Below are 11,786 nucleotides of genomic sequence, written 5' to 3'. Positions count from 1 at the left end.
GGTTAAACACAATTGGGAAATATTTAACAAAAACAATAAAAATACAAGTGACCAGGGATCATGTTAATATGTGGTTTTCTAAATCAATAAGCACCAGCAGGGATACTTATATCATGGTTTAGTGACTGTTTCCTTTTGAGTCTGACACTATTAGACTAAATCTCTAAGGTCTCTTCTAGGCCTAATAAGCCTACGATCTCATAATGGGAAAGGTCTGGCTTAGTTTTCATATTCTATAAGGTCACAATGTCTGCTATGCATAAACAGTACTGCAAATTGTTACTTCACTACATCTTTTTTTGTGACAAAAAGATAAGAGAACTTTTATTTTTCAGGTTGAGTGTGCCAGAAGAAATAAAGAATAAAGGAATTACCTCATACCTATTTCTTTTAAGCTGAAGGAGTCCCAGTTAAATTCCACAAGGAAATCAAAAAGGCAACTGGGGACCTCGTCAATTATAGCCCAGGGTTTGCTGGAGGAAAGTGTATAACTGATTTCAGAAGATAAGGGACCGAGTGCATTTACCTGAAGATGAGGCCAGGCTTCAACTGACGAGACTGGAGATAATGAGGAAGGCATTCTTTGGTTTGGTGGGGAAATCATGATTCTGAATCATCAATCAGGACAGTTTTATCTGATTGTTAAGTTTTCAAGAAAAGTGTACTTGAATTTTCCTGGGAACATTTAAGAAAGCCAGTCAGTCCAAAAAAAAAAAAAACAGAAGAAGAAGAAGAAGAAGCAGATTGAGGAGGAAGGAGAATGGTTAAATCACATTTGGACTTGAAAATCTTCCACTGCCTCACACATAGTAGGCATTTAATAAATGTTTATTGAATGAATTAGGATGATTGCAAGGTTTAAATGTTATATTTTAATGCTGTACCATTTAACTAAATGAATTTTTGAGAAATACAATGAACTATGGTTAATATGACGATAAAGAATAAGAGAGTTTCTCATTTAAAATGAAAGGTAGGTTTAACCTCTAAGGAATTATGAGTTCAGTATATTAACATGCAGTAGAATAATAAGTGGTGATGTGAGGTGAGAGGAGTGTTATTCCAAGGTAAACTTTTTTCAGAATTAATGAATTAAAGGGTTCCTTTAGGCAGTTAATCAAAAACAAGCATTTAGTAAGAAGCAAGGCAACAGCATTGGTTAGCTTACTCTTTGCCTAGAACTGTGCTAAACTGAAGATAAAAATTCAAGTGTTAGATGGATGTCTCCCACATGTAACACATGTGGGGGGTGTGAAGGTAAAAAGTGTTTCCTGCCCTCACCCTTCACCAGGGGATGCATTAAAAGTAGCGGAGCAGGAGGTTAGGACCAGAACTGACCATTCTACTCTCCTCAAAGAAAGATGGCATACTAGTTTAGAATTAGCACTATCTGTTCCTTTATATTAATTTTAATCTAGGGGAAGTAACTTTAAGATTCAAGCTAAGCTCCTGATCCATTTTCATGAATGGGGAAAGGGAACCCTGAAATTCAAATCCAAGGTTTGACTTTCACCAAATATCAGTTCTACAAAGTACATGCATAGTCAAAAATAAAGAAACATTTATCCAAGGTAAAAAAAAGCAAAAGTCAGAGGAGTATATAAAAGAATAAATACCAGACAGTACAAATTGAAGGCACTCTTTCCATTAGGAATGAGACAACTCAAGCAAGAAGGATCTCTCCCAAGGGAAAATTTTCTCAAAGACTTTAGTTTACTAAACTGAGGATAGCAACATGATAGATACTACCAGCACTTCTCATGTATGATTCTTTCCAGAATCCTTCTCTCCCTTCAATGATTTAAGAGCAGTTGGCATCACAGATCTTTTCTCTTGAAAATAGAACCCCAGGTCTCCTCTGTCACTCTTACCAATTCCACCTTTTCCCATACATAGACATGGGCACTTATCTCCACCAATGAGAAAAAGAGTCTCGACAATGAGCTTTGAGGTGTGAGTTACACAAAAGATAAAGAGTCTCTGCTCTCAAGGAAAATTCTGATAAGGGAAAAACAATGCAGAAAAGGGAGCAGAAAAAGAAGAGGAAGAAAGAACTTATGTTGGGACAAGGTAAAATAGTTCAAAAAGTCACAAAGGCAAGGAATGATGACCTGCTTGGGCCACTCCCCAAAATAGTTTCCAGTTGTAAGTCACCAATGGGAGGAGACTCCCAAGGAAGAAGCATGTTCTGGGGTGACTATATGAAAAAGATAGTTTGAATTCTCCCACAGTTGATCAGATCCCAGTTGTAATAAGTCCCAGAAGTCATCTAGTCTATCAACAAGCATTTATTCTTTAACTATATGCTATGTATTATGCTAGTCCAATTCATTCCTGAAGAAGTCTCCTTTACAATACAATTAACAATGATCATCCAGTCCTTACCTGAAAAATTCTAGCAAGAGGCAACTTAGTAATTCTGTTTTCATTATTTCATTTTTGAATAGCTCCAAATATTGGGAAGTTTTCCTTTACATCTAATTTAAGTCTATCTCTTCAACTTCCACTCCTTGCTCATAGTTCTTGCTTCTAGGGTTCAAATGTGCAAACCTAAGCCTTGTTCCATGTGATAGCCGTTCAAATACTACAAGGCAACTATAAGGTACCCCCCCCAGTCTTTTTTTTTCAATTTAAAGTCCTCTTTTCCTTTCGTCAGACTTTATTTCTGCCATTAAAGTCTCAAATGGATGGATCTAAATGTTTTACGATTATTTATAACTTTTGACATAATAGTCATTGTGCCTGTCCCCTTTCTCCCCTTGCCATCCCTTCTTTCTCCAGTTCACAAGCTCATTGGACTTAACTTACCCCCACACTATGGGTGTTTTAAACCTGTAGTTTGTAGCAGTCACAGCTCAAAGCTCTTGGTACCAAGTCAAATTTCCTGATGCTTTCTTTTTCTGAGAGAATTGGTTTTCAGCACTCATTCTCCCATTTTGCATTAGCAAAAGTACTTGCTTGTTCTTTCTCCTCTTTTTTTAGCTTGTATTGTGATCAAAGAGGTGATAGGCCAATTCAAAAGCCCTTTGGTAAGGGTTTGAGGGGATGACCCTCTTTAGAGAAACTGTTTCAGTAAGTGCTTCCTCCATGGCCATTTGCCTGTTTCTTTAATTTTCATTCCCTATTGAATCTGGAGGGGGAACAATAAGGTAGAGTCCCTTAGCACTTAACTTTCAATCTCCCACCTACCCTCTTTTACACTCACAAAAGGAACAAATGGCTTTTTTTTTAAACTTCTCTTTGTTGCCATTTTCCTCCAGGCAAAATTTTATGGGACTTGGATGATTTTGTGGAATTTGAACATCTTAGCACTAAAATTTCCTTGGAATTATGTTATTTTGGCTAGGAGATTTTTTATTGCAAGTATTTGTTGAAGGGATAGTGGCATCTTAAACAAATATCTGCTAAATTAATAAACCTCATAAATTACAAAATCCCTGAGCACCAACTGCTGAAATACAATCACTCTCTGACCTGAACCTATTAAATGAATAAGTCTGCTGTGCATAATTTACACTAGTGATATGAATGAAAAATAGCTCCTTTAAAAGGAATATAAAATAACAAAATATTCTTGGTGTCAAAGCAGAATTATTATTTACTGAGGGTTTTATTTCCTTTGATATTGGTTTATGGCTCATCTAATAATTTTTAGCTTTATTAGTCTTTTTCTTTCAATTGTTCAGTGATCTATGATCTAATAATTATTATATGTTTCTGTATTGACTGGTATATGACTGATGTGCAAAAAAAGTATTTAGCATGCTAATATTCCATATGTGGAGAATAATAATTTTTTTGTCCTTCATTATGGAAGAAGACCATGACATCAGGGAAATGATGCCATAGCAAGCACATGAATTGGATTTGAGTGAGGGGGTGCTGTGCTGTCACCAGCCTCACATTCTCCTCCAGAGTCATCTGGGTCCAATGGCCAGATATGAATCATGTTGCCTGAAGATGACCCTGGCTGCCAGACAGTCAGGAATAAGTGACTTGCCCAAGGTCGGCTGAGGCTAAATTTGAGATCCCATCCTCCTGACTCCAAGACCTGTACTCTATTCATTGTGCCACCTAGTTGCCCAAGAACAGAGACTAGCTCTGATTTCACTGGCATAAGGAACTTCCTGATAAGAAGACAATTTCTACCAAGACAGGTCAGCATTTTTCTATGCAACATATAGTCTTAAAGACTTGTCTGGAGAACTGAGAGGTTAAATAGCTTGCCTAGGGTAACACAGTCAATATATTTCAGAAGTAAGTCTTTAACTCAGCCTTCTTCATGTAAGTCAATCATGTAAGACATTTATTAATTGTCTCCTCTGTGCTAAACTCGAATAAAAACCCTGAGGATGCAAAGAAAGACTAAAAACAGTCCCTGTTCACAGGAGACCATGGAGGAGATGACATAAAATCAACTATGTATGAACAAGTTCCATATACATGTTTCATAGTTGAAATAATCTCAAAGGGATGTATTAACTAAAGTTCTACCATCTGCAAGAAGGCTTTACCTAATCCCTCTTCATGCTAGTGCCTTTCCTCTGAGATAATCTCATATATACATATGTTTCTCCCACTGGATTGTGAGGTCCTTGAGACAAGGGATTGCTATTTGCCTTTCTATGTATTCCTAGTGCTTAGCAGTATGTGGCATATAATAAACACTTAATAATTGATTGTTGACTTAACTTGACTTCCCTACTCCAAGCCCAATTCTTAATCCACTACATCACACTGTTTCTTAAGATGATACAGTATACTCTTACATAAACGCTATCTTATAAATATCAGTAGAGTAATCCAAAGACCAACTTTATTGATTTTGTTGCTGTTGTTCAGTCATTTTTACTCATGTTTGACTCTTCATAAACCCATTGGATTTTCTTGGTAAAAATATGAAATAGTTTGCCATTTCCTTCTCCAGCTAATTTAACAGATGGGAAAATTGAGATAAACAGGGTTAAGTGACTTGTCCTGAACCACGCAACTACTATGTGTCAGTCCAGATTTGAATTTATGAAGATGAGTCTTTCTAACTCCAGATTTCTGCTCTATCCACTGAGTCATCTAGCTACCTAGCTTCACTGACAATCTTATCTAAAGAATCAAAGTCCTCTAATACATCATGGTCATAAGACTTTTAGAGGGCATGTAATTCAAAAAGACCTTAGAAGTGATATAATCCAGGACCATTTCATAGTTGAGAAAACTGAGTCTGAACAGGTGATTTAATCACAGTTGCATAGCAGCTTACTATCAGAGATATCACTACAAGCTACCTCTTCTGAATTGTAGCTGAATGCTTCCAATATACCATTCTCTTTCATATAGATGAACACTCGGGTCACTTAGAATACTGAATATCCTAGATATAGAAGACCAATGTTTCAAATAGAAAGAAGATCCACTTTAAGTAAGGACTCTGACTCTTTGACTTAGAAAACCACACTTAAGCACTATTATGTATTAAACACTATTGTATTTTTATTGATTTTGTCATATATGTCTCAATTTTAATCTGGTTCTGGTTGAAATGAATGCTTTGGGTCTCATTTTTGAACCCTCTGTACTAGACCACCAATATAATCTACCCAGGTGGTAGTTAAATAAGACTTGCATTTTCCTTTTCTAGGTGTTAATGGAAATTATCCTAAGAAAATTCTGGAATTAATGGTACTAACAGACCTCAGTCACACAATGCTAAGAAATCTAAGTAATGGTGTCCATAGTGAAAGACCTCCTGTGGCGGATTTATGGAAGGACAAGGGAAAAGAGTCCTGTAGTATAAGAAGTCAGAGATGCTGCATTGTTGAAAGATATATTCAGTTAGTGAGCTTACCAAAGGTAGGTATCAACCGCAGTGCTAAACACAATACCCTATCCATAGCAAATGTTTAATAAATATTTGTTGATTGCTAATTCTTTGTAGAGGCAGGTAAAAGTGATTTGTTGCAAATACCAGGTAATATTTAGCTCTCTAGACCAGGGGTTGGCTAACTACAGCCTGAGGGTCAAATCTAACCTGCCACCTGTTTTTGATAGAGCCTGTCTGCTAAAAATGATTTTTAAATTTATTTGCAGGAAATTAAAAAGTAGAGGAAGACCAGATTTGGGTGGACCAGATTTTACCCAACCCTCCAGTCATAGTTTGCTTATCTCTGGTCAAGAAGACCATATTCTATCTAAGGAAGACCTCATCTTTGATATTAGATAAACTTATTGCAGGTGAAAGGTTACAGTTCCTAATAGATAATATTGCTAATTCCAGTCCCCTTCTTTATTTCTATCTCTATTCTCATGTCTGGTTTCTTTTCTTTATGTAGAAGTTATTTTTTACATAATTGTATATTTGTAGTGAGATGGGAATTATTCCATCTAGTCAGCATGCATGAGAGTCCTCATTAAATACTTCTTTCTCTAGCAAAATTATGTATTTATTTAATGGAGTTCAGTGTACCAGGTGTTCCAGTGAAAGATGCTGGCAAAGATCCTTAAGTAAAAAGTGGACTAGCCTTTACAGCTTTATGATACTACAGCCTTGTTAGCAGATAACTGGTTAAGAAGTGCAGGTAGTCAGATAATTAATTGGTGGAGAAAAATTTTCCTTAACACTGTAAAAGAGAACAGTTGTAAGAATGATTGCCTGCATTGAAGTTTGTAAAGCCATCAGCTGAGAGAAGCCATTGGGGCTTTTGATAACAAACTGGTTTACACTTGTGGAGTCGTATACCAGAAGTATTTTATTTCAAGAAGATAATAATAACACTCTAAGGTTTGCAAAGCACTTGACATATTTTTTCAATAGTTCTCACAACAACATTATGTGATAAGTACTATTATTATTCCCATTTTACAGATGAAGACATCAAGGTTGAGAGAGATTGTTTTACTCAGGGTCTCTAAAGTGGAAATCTCTAAAGTGGAATTTACAATCAGGTCTTCCTTAGTCCAGGTACAACATTATCCACCTTTCAGAACTTCTTGCCTTGAAATAAATTCAAAATAGAATTTAGCTAGGGTAAGATAACAATTCCAGTGAAATCTGGGTATAAAATATACTTTCTGACTGCTAATAGTTAAGAATTAGTCCAGGAATTTACCTAGAGGATTTCTTAGATCTCCTTCAGATCTAAGGTTGCTTAGTCTAAATCAGAGAAAGCTTTGGAATGATATGATGAAGAGATAGTGTGCTATGGTAAGAAAAGAATTGGACCTAGACTTGGGAAAGCTCCCTTTTGATATTTACTAACTTGTGAAATGAGTAAGTCATAACCTCTCTAAGCCTCAGTTCCTTCATTTGAAAATCAAATGCAATAACAACTGTAATTCAGGTTACTGTGAAGCAAAAATGAGATAGCATGTAAAATATAATTAAAATGTTCCATAAATTTCAGTTATTATTATTCTTATATTTATCTATAAGTAATTGAAGGTTTTTCATGTAAGAAGATTAGATCTTTTTCCACTTGGTCCCAAAAGGCAGAACTAGGAACAGTTGGTGGAAGCTGCAGGGAAGAAGACTTAAGATTTATATAAGGAGAAATTCCTTAGTCATTAGAGATATAAAAAAGTGAATCCAGAGGTAATGAATAATGATAGATTTAAGATTTCCCTTCTTAGATGGAAGGCTAGATGACCACTTGTTGAGGACATTAGAAGACAATCTATAATCAATAAAAACTCTGATATTAGAATTCAACTATTTCCATAGAGGTTTTTTTTCTTTTGAATAGAATGTGGAAGTGTTTATAAAACATATAATGGATCTTGAAAGCCTCTATCTGAAGCTCAAAATATTCAATTTATAGATTGAACCACATGACAAATGTATCCTACTTCCACCTAGTGACAGCATCCCCAAATTGCCGGTAAAGTATCTAAGGATCTGAAACCTCAAACTTAGAGTTATAAAAGAATAACAAATCTATAATTCCTATCTCATCTGCACAATCACCTTTTAGATTTCAGCATGGTACAAAAAGAGGTACAAGTTTTATCTGGATTTCTAAATGGTCATCATTCATCATCTGGATTTCTAAATGGTCATCAAACCATTGCTTGCTATAAAGATCCCTTTAAAATATTTTTTGGTTGCTTTTAACAGTTAGTCCCCAATTCTGAAAGACAACAGTTACTGCCATTTTGTTATTGTTTTTCAGGTTTATGTCTATACCACATGTGGAAATAACATGGGTGAATTTTGTATAATTCTTTTCCCTATTTACTAAAAAGATATGCTCAATGCAGGCATTACTATTGATGTAATGATGGATTATTTTTTTTTATCAGAATTCATGACAACCTGGAGTAGAGAATGGCCATTTGGTTCTTCGGTCTGAGTACACCAAACTACTTTCACCTGGGATTTAATAAAATAGAATCGGAGACTTCAAAATGGAAAGACCAGACTATTAGCCCCCTGCCTCATCTAATGCCTTCAGAGCACTTCGTTCCATAGTTTAATAGAAGAAGATGCATATACCAAGGACGTTTTGAAAAGATCAGTAAATGGCCACTGGGAAGCAGACTTCTTCTGATATGAGGTTTGATGTTTTAAGCTTTTCTACTTTTTCTTCCACCTGTTCCCATTGTTACTAGAGGAGCTTCTTCAGCCATTTGACAATCTTGACGGTGAGAATCTTTAATCGTCTGTTGGACTCTGCTTTCTCAGTCAGTGTCACTATATCTTGCTGCTTAAATGCTTTATTTTATTTTATTTTGCACAAGTTCTGTGTATTCACCTTGAATGTGTCTAAACCCTGCTGATCTCTTCGTCCTGTTACTTGCTTTTGTAGAAAAATCTCAGAAGTTACTTCCAGTTATTCAGGGGGTCATGAACTTCACTGGGCTCATCTTCAACTTCATCATATTCCACTTAATTGAAGAATGAAAGACAACTTCAAGTAACCCCCACCAATACTACCTCCCTACCAAAAAAGAGACTTATTCAAGGGTTCAATTGTGGCCCAATTTCCAGAGAATTTTTATAGATCAATGAACCAAGTAAAATGTTAATAGCAGAATTGCTATGTCAGATGCTATAAAAATATCAGATGTACAGTGGAAAAATAAGAACTCCTCCAAATGGAAATGATACCAGTGTTTAATGTTTTTAATTCATAAAAATTAAATCATCACCTTGTCATATAAATTATAGTATTTATAGAGTATATTGAGGTTTACAAAGCACTTTATATATATCATCTCACAGCAACCATGAATGCCATATGCTATTATTATAATACCCATTTTATAGATGAATCAACAGAGCAGTCAGGCATTAGGTGACTTGTCCAGGGCCGCATAGCTTGCAGGTGATAAAGATCAAAAATGACTTCAACTTTTCTTGAATTTAGACCAAGTACTCATATATCAAAATTGTGACTGTTATAATGAAAATTTTACATAGCACCTTGATTTTAGTGTGATAAAATAAAAAGAACACCATGGAAAAAGTCAGAAGACCTGAGTTCAAGTTCAAGGTTTTTCCTTTACTCACATTAATACCCTAGACAAGCCATTAACCTCTTGGAATCTATTTCCTCATTTATAGAGGATAGGAATAGGAGCAGATACTGTGATTTCTTTGGTTTAGAGAACTTTCAGGTAGAAAAGATCTCTTTACTTATGGAGGTCAGCATCTTCTTTATAAGTAATGTTCTTAAAAAGTTTCTTACAGAAGAAGTGTTGAACTCATGGCTCCCAATGCTGCCAGAACCAGACTAAAATGTAATTGGGAAGTGTTTAATAAAATAAATAAAAATACAACATAAATAATGGTTAAGTTGTGATTCTGAGTCAATAAGTAGCCATTAGGGATTTTTTTTTCTATTTGAGTTTAATTCTACTGATCTCAAGTACCGAGATAATAAATGATTTGCTGAGGTTCACAAAGGTAGGATGTGTCTGGGATAGGACTTGAACTCAGGTTTTCCTGACACTACCTCCAGCATTCCATCCACTCTGTTATGCTGCCTCCCTGCCTTGTCTGCTAAATGAAAATAATACAGTCCCAAAAGTCCACTAAATTCTATATACCTTGTAGAATTGTTATTAGGATGTCAAGCAATTATGGGTATAAAACTTTTGATAAATTATGAAATTCTTAATAAATGTAATTTATTATTGTCACAATTCTACCCCCACTGACACATACCTTTATAAGCATATGGTACATAAGGAAAGATATAGACAAGAATCACAGAGAATGAGAAGTCTACACTAGCAAGGGGAGTAGCCACCCCACTGTGAACAGAATTCACAAAGCACTTAAGTAAAACACTATATACAAATGTATATAGTTTATGAATACAAATGTTATTTGTTACTTTCTTAGCATATCCCCATTCCTCAATTCCAATGTCTAACTTGTTACTTGTCCATTTTTCACTAAAGCACTCTTCAAGGTCACCTCCAGATAGCATGAAGGTAAAAAGTAATTGATAACTATACAAACAGAACTTCCATAGCTCTATTACATTGTACTAAACTGGAAAGTCTTAAATTATAGATTCAGCTGTGGACTCCTTGAGGCAGCTAGGCTTTGCAGTGGATACAATGCTGGGCTTGCAATCAAGATTTATCTTCATTAGTTCAAATTCAACCTTAGACAATTACTAGATGTATGACCTTGGGTAAGTCACTTAACCCTGTTTGCCTCAGTTTCCTCATCTATAAAAATGAGTAGGAGAAGGAAATGGCAAACCACTCCAGTATCTTTGTCATATAGGGTCATGAAGAGTCATACACAACTGAAATGACTCAACAATAACAACTACATGGACTCCTACATGTAGTCAAATTCCAGTCTATTTAAATTAGGACATGTTCATCAGATGACAAGTGGCCCCAAAGTAAAAGATTATTTTGTCTAAAGAAACTCATGAAGAACATAAGAGCATAGATGTGAAGCTGGGAAAAAACTGAGAGACCATCTATTTCATTTCCCTCATTGTGTAAATAAGGAATCTGAGGTCCTCATAGATGACTTACTCAAAGTCACTTATACAATAACTAACAGAGGCAGGACTTGTTGGTACAAATTCAATATTCTTTCTAAAATACCTGACTAAACTACATAATAAGGTAGAGAGGCATATTGAATTGTCATTATTTTCCATCAATAAAGGAGTATTGATAATGAGATGATGATGATAATGATAGTGGTAGTGATGTTAAAAATTTATGTGGCACTTTAATTTTGTAAGCACACACACATATATATACATATATATATGCATATATATATATATATATATATTACCTCATTCAATATTCGAAACAGCTCTATGAAGAGGGTAATAATATCCCTGTTTTGCAGATGGTTCTGAGAAAACTTAAATAATTTGTCCAGGATTTGACCCCAAATCCAAAACTCTAACCCTTACTTGAAGTTTCTTCCTTGACATAGATTTGAGATAGAATTAAGCATGAATGATTTCTAACAGTTAAAAAATTAAGAAGATTTGACTAAAAAATTTCTAAGATCCTTTCCAACCTAATGTTATTTAACATATACAAGAGAAGGCTTTGGAAGTACATAATGAAGGGTTAATATGCCATCAGGGAAACAGTGCTGTACATGGAGTTAGGAAAAATCCTGTCCATATTCATTTCCTACATTTAGCAAAAATTGCTCTCTAAATGAGTGATTTTGTGATAAGCCCAGCACCACACCACAAAGGGAAAAGAACAGCTCTCAGAGAATTTACTTTTTCTAATCAGACTTTTTGAAGGATATTCTTTTCAGACAGCAGAGGTCTTAGGAGGGCTAAAGACAAGTG

General features: G+C 35.2%; 1 long non-coding RNA gene across 2 annotated transcripts; it reads left to right on the top strand.

The window, feature by feature from the left end:
• The first annotated feature begins 346 nt into the window (after positions 1–346).
• On the top strand, positions 347–9,074 carry LOC141514040 (uncharacterized). Of its 2 annotated transcripts, XR_012475937.1 has the most exons (4): positions 347–809; positions 5,636–5,847; positions 8,293–8,546; positions 8,799–9,074. It is a non-coding gene; the product is annotated as an uncharacterized LOC141514040 (long non-coding RNA). The 2 variants fall into 2 exon arrangements; XR_012475933.1 differs by having other exon boundaries at positions 8,293–9,074.
• Positions 9,075–11,786: the final 2,712 nt, after the last annotated feature.

The sequence above is a fragment of the Macrotis lagotis genome, chromosome 1 (genome assembly GCF_037893015.1).
Source record: "Macrotis lagotis isolate mMagLag1 chromosome 1, bilby.v1.9.chrom.fasta, whole genome shotgun sequence".
Classification (NCBI taxonomy): domain Eukaryota; kingdom Metazoa; phylum Chordata; class Mammalia; order Peramelemorphia; family Peramelidae; genus Macrotis; species Macrotis lagotis.
Note: the sequence above shows the minus strand (reverse complement) of the source record. Positions and strands in the feature narration are given on the sequence as shown.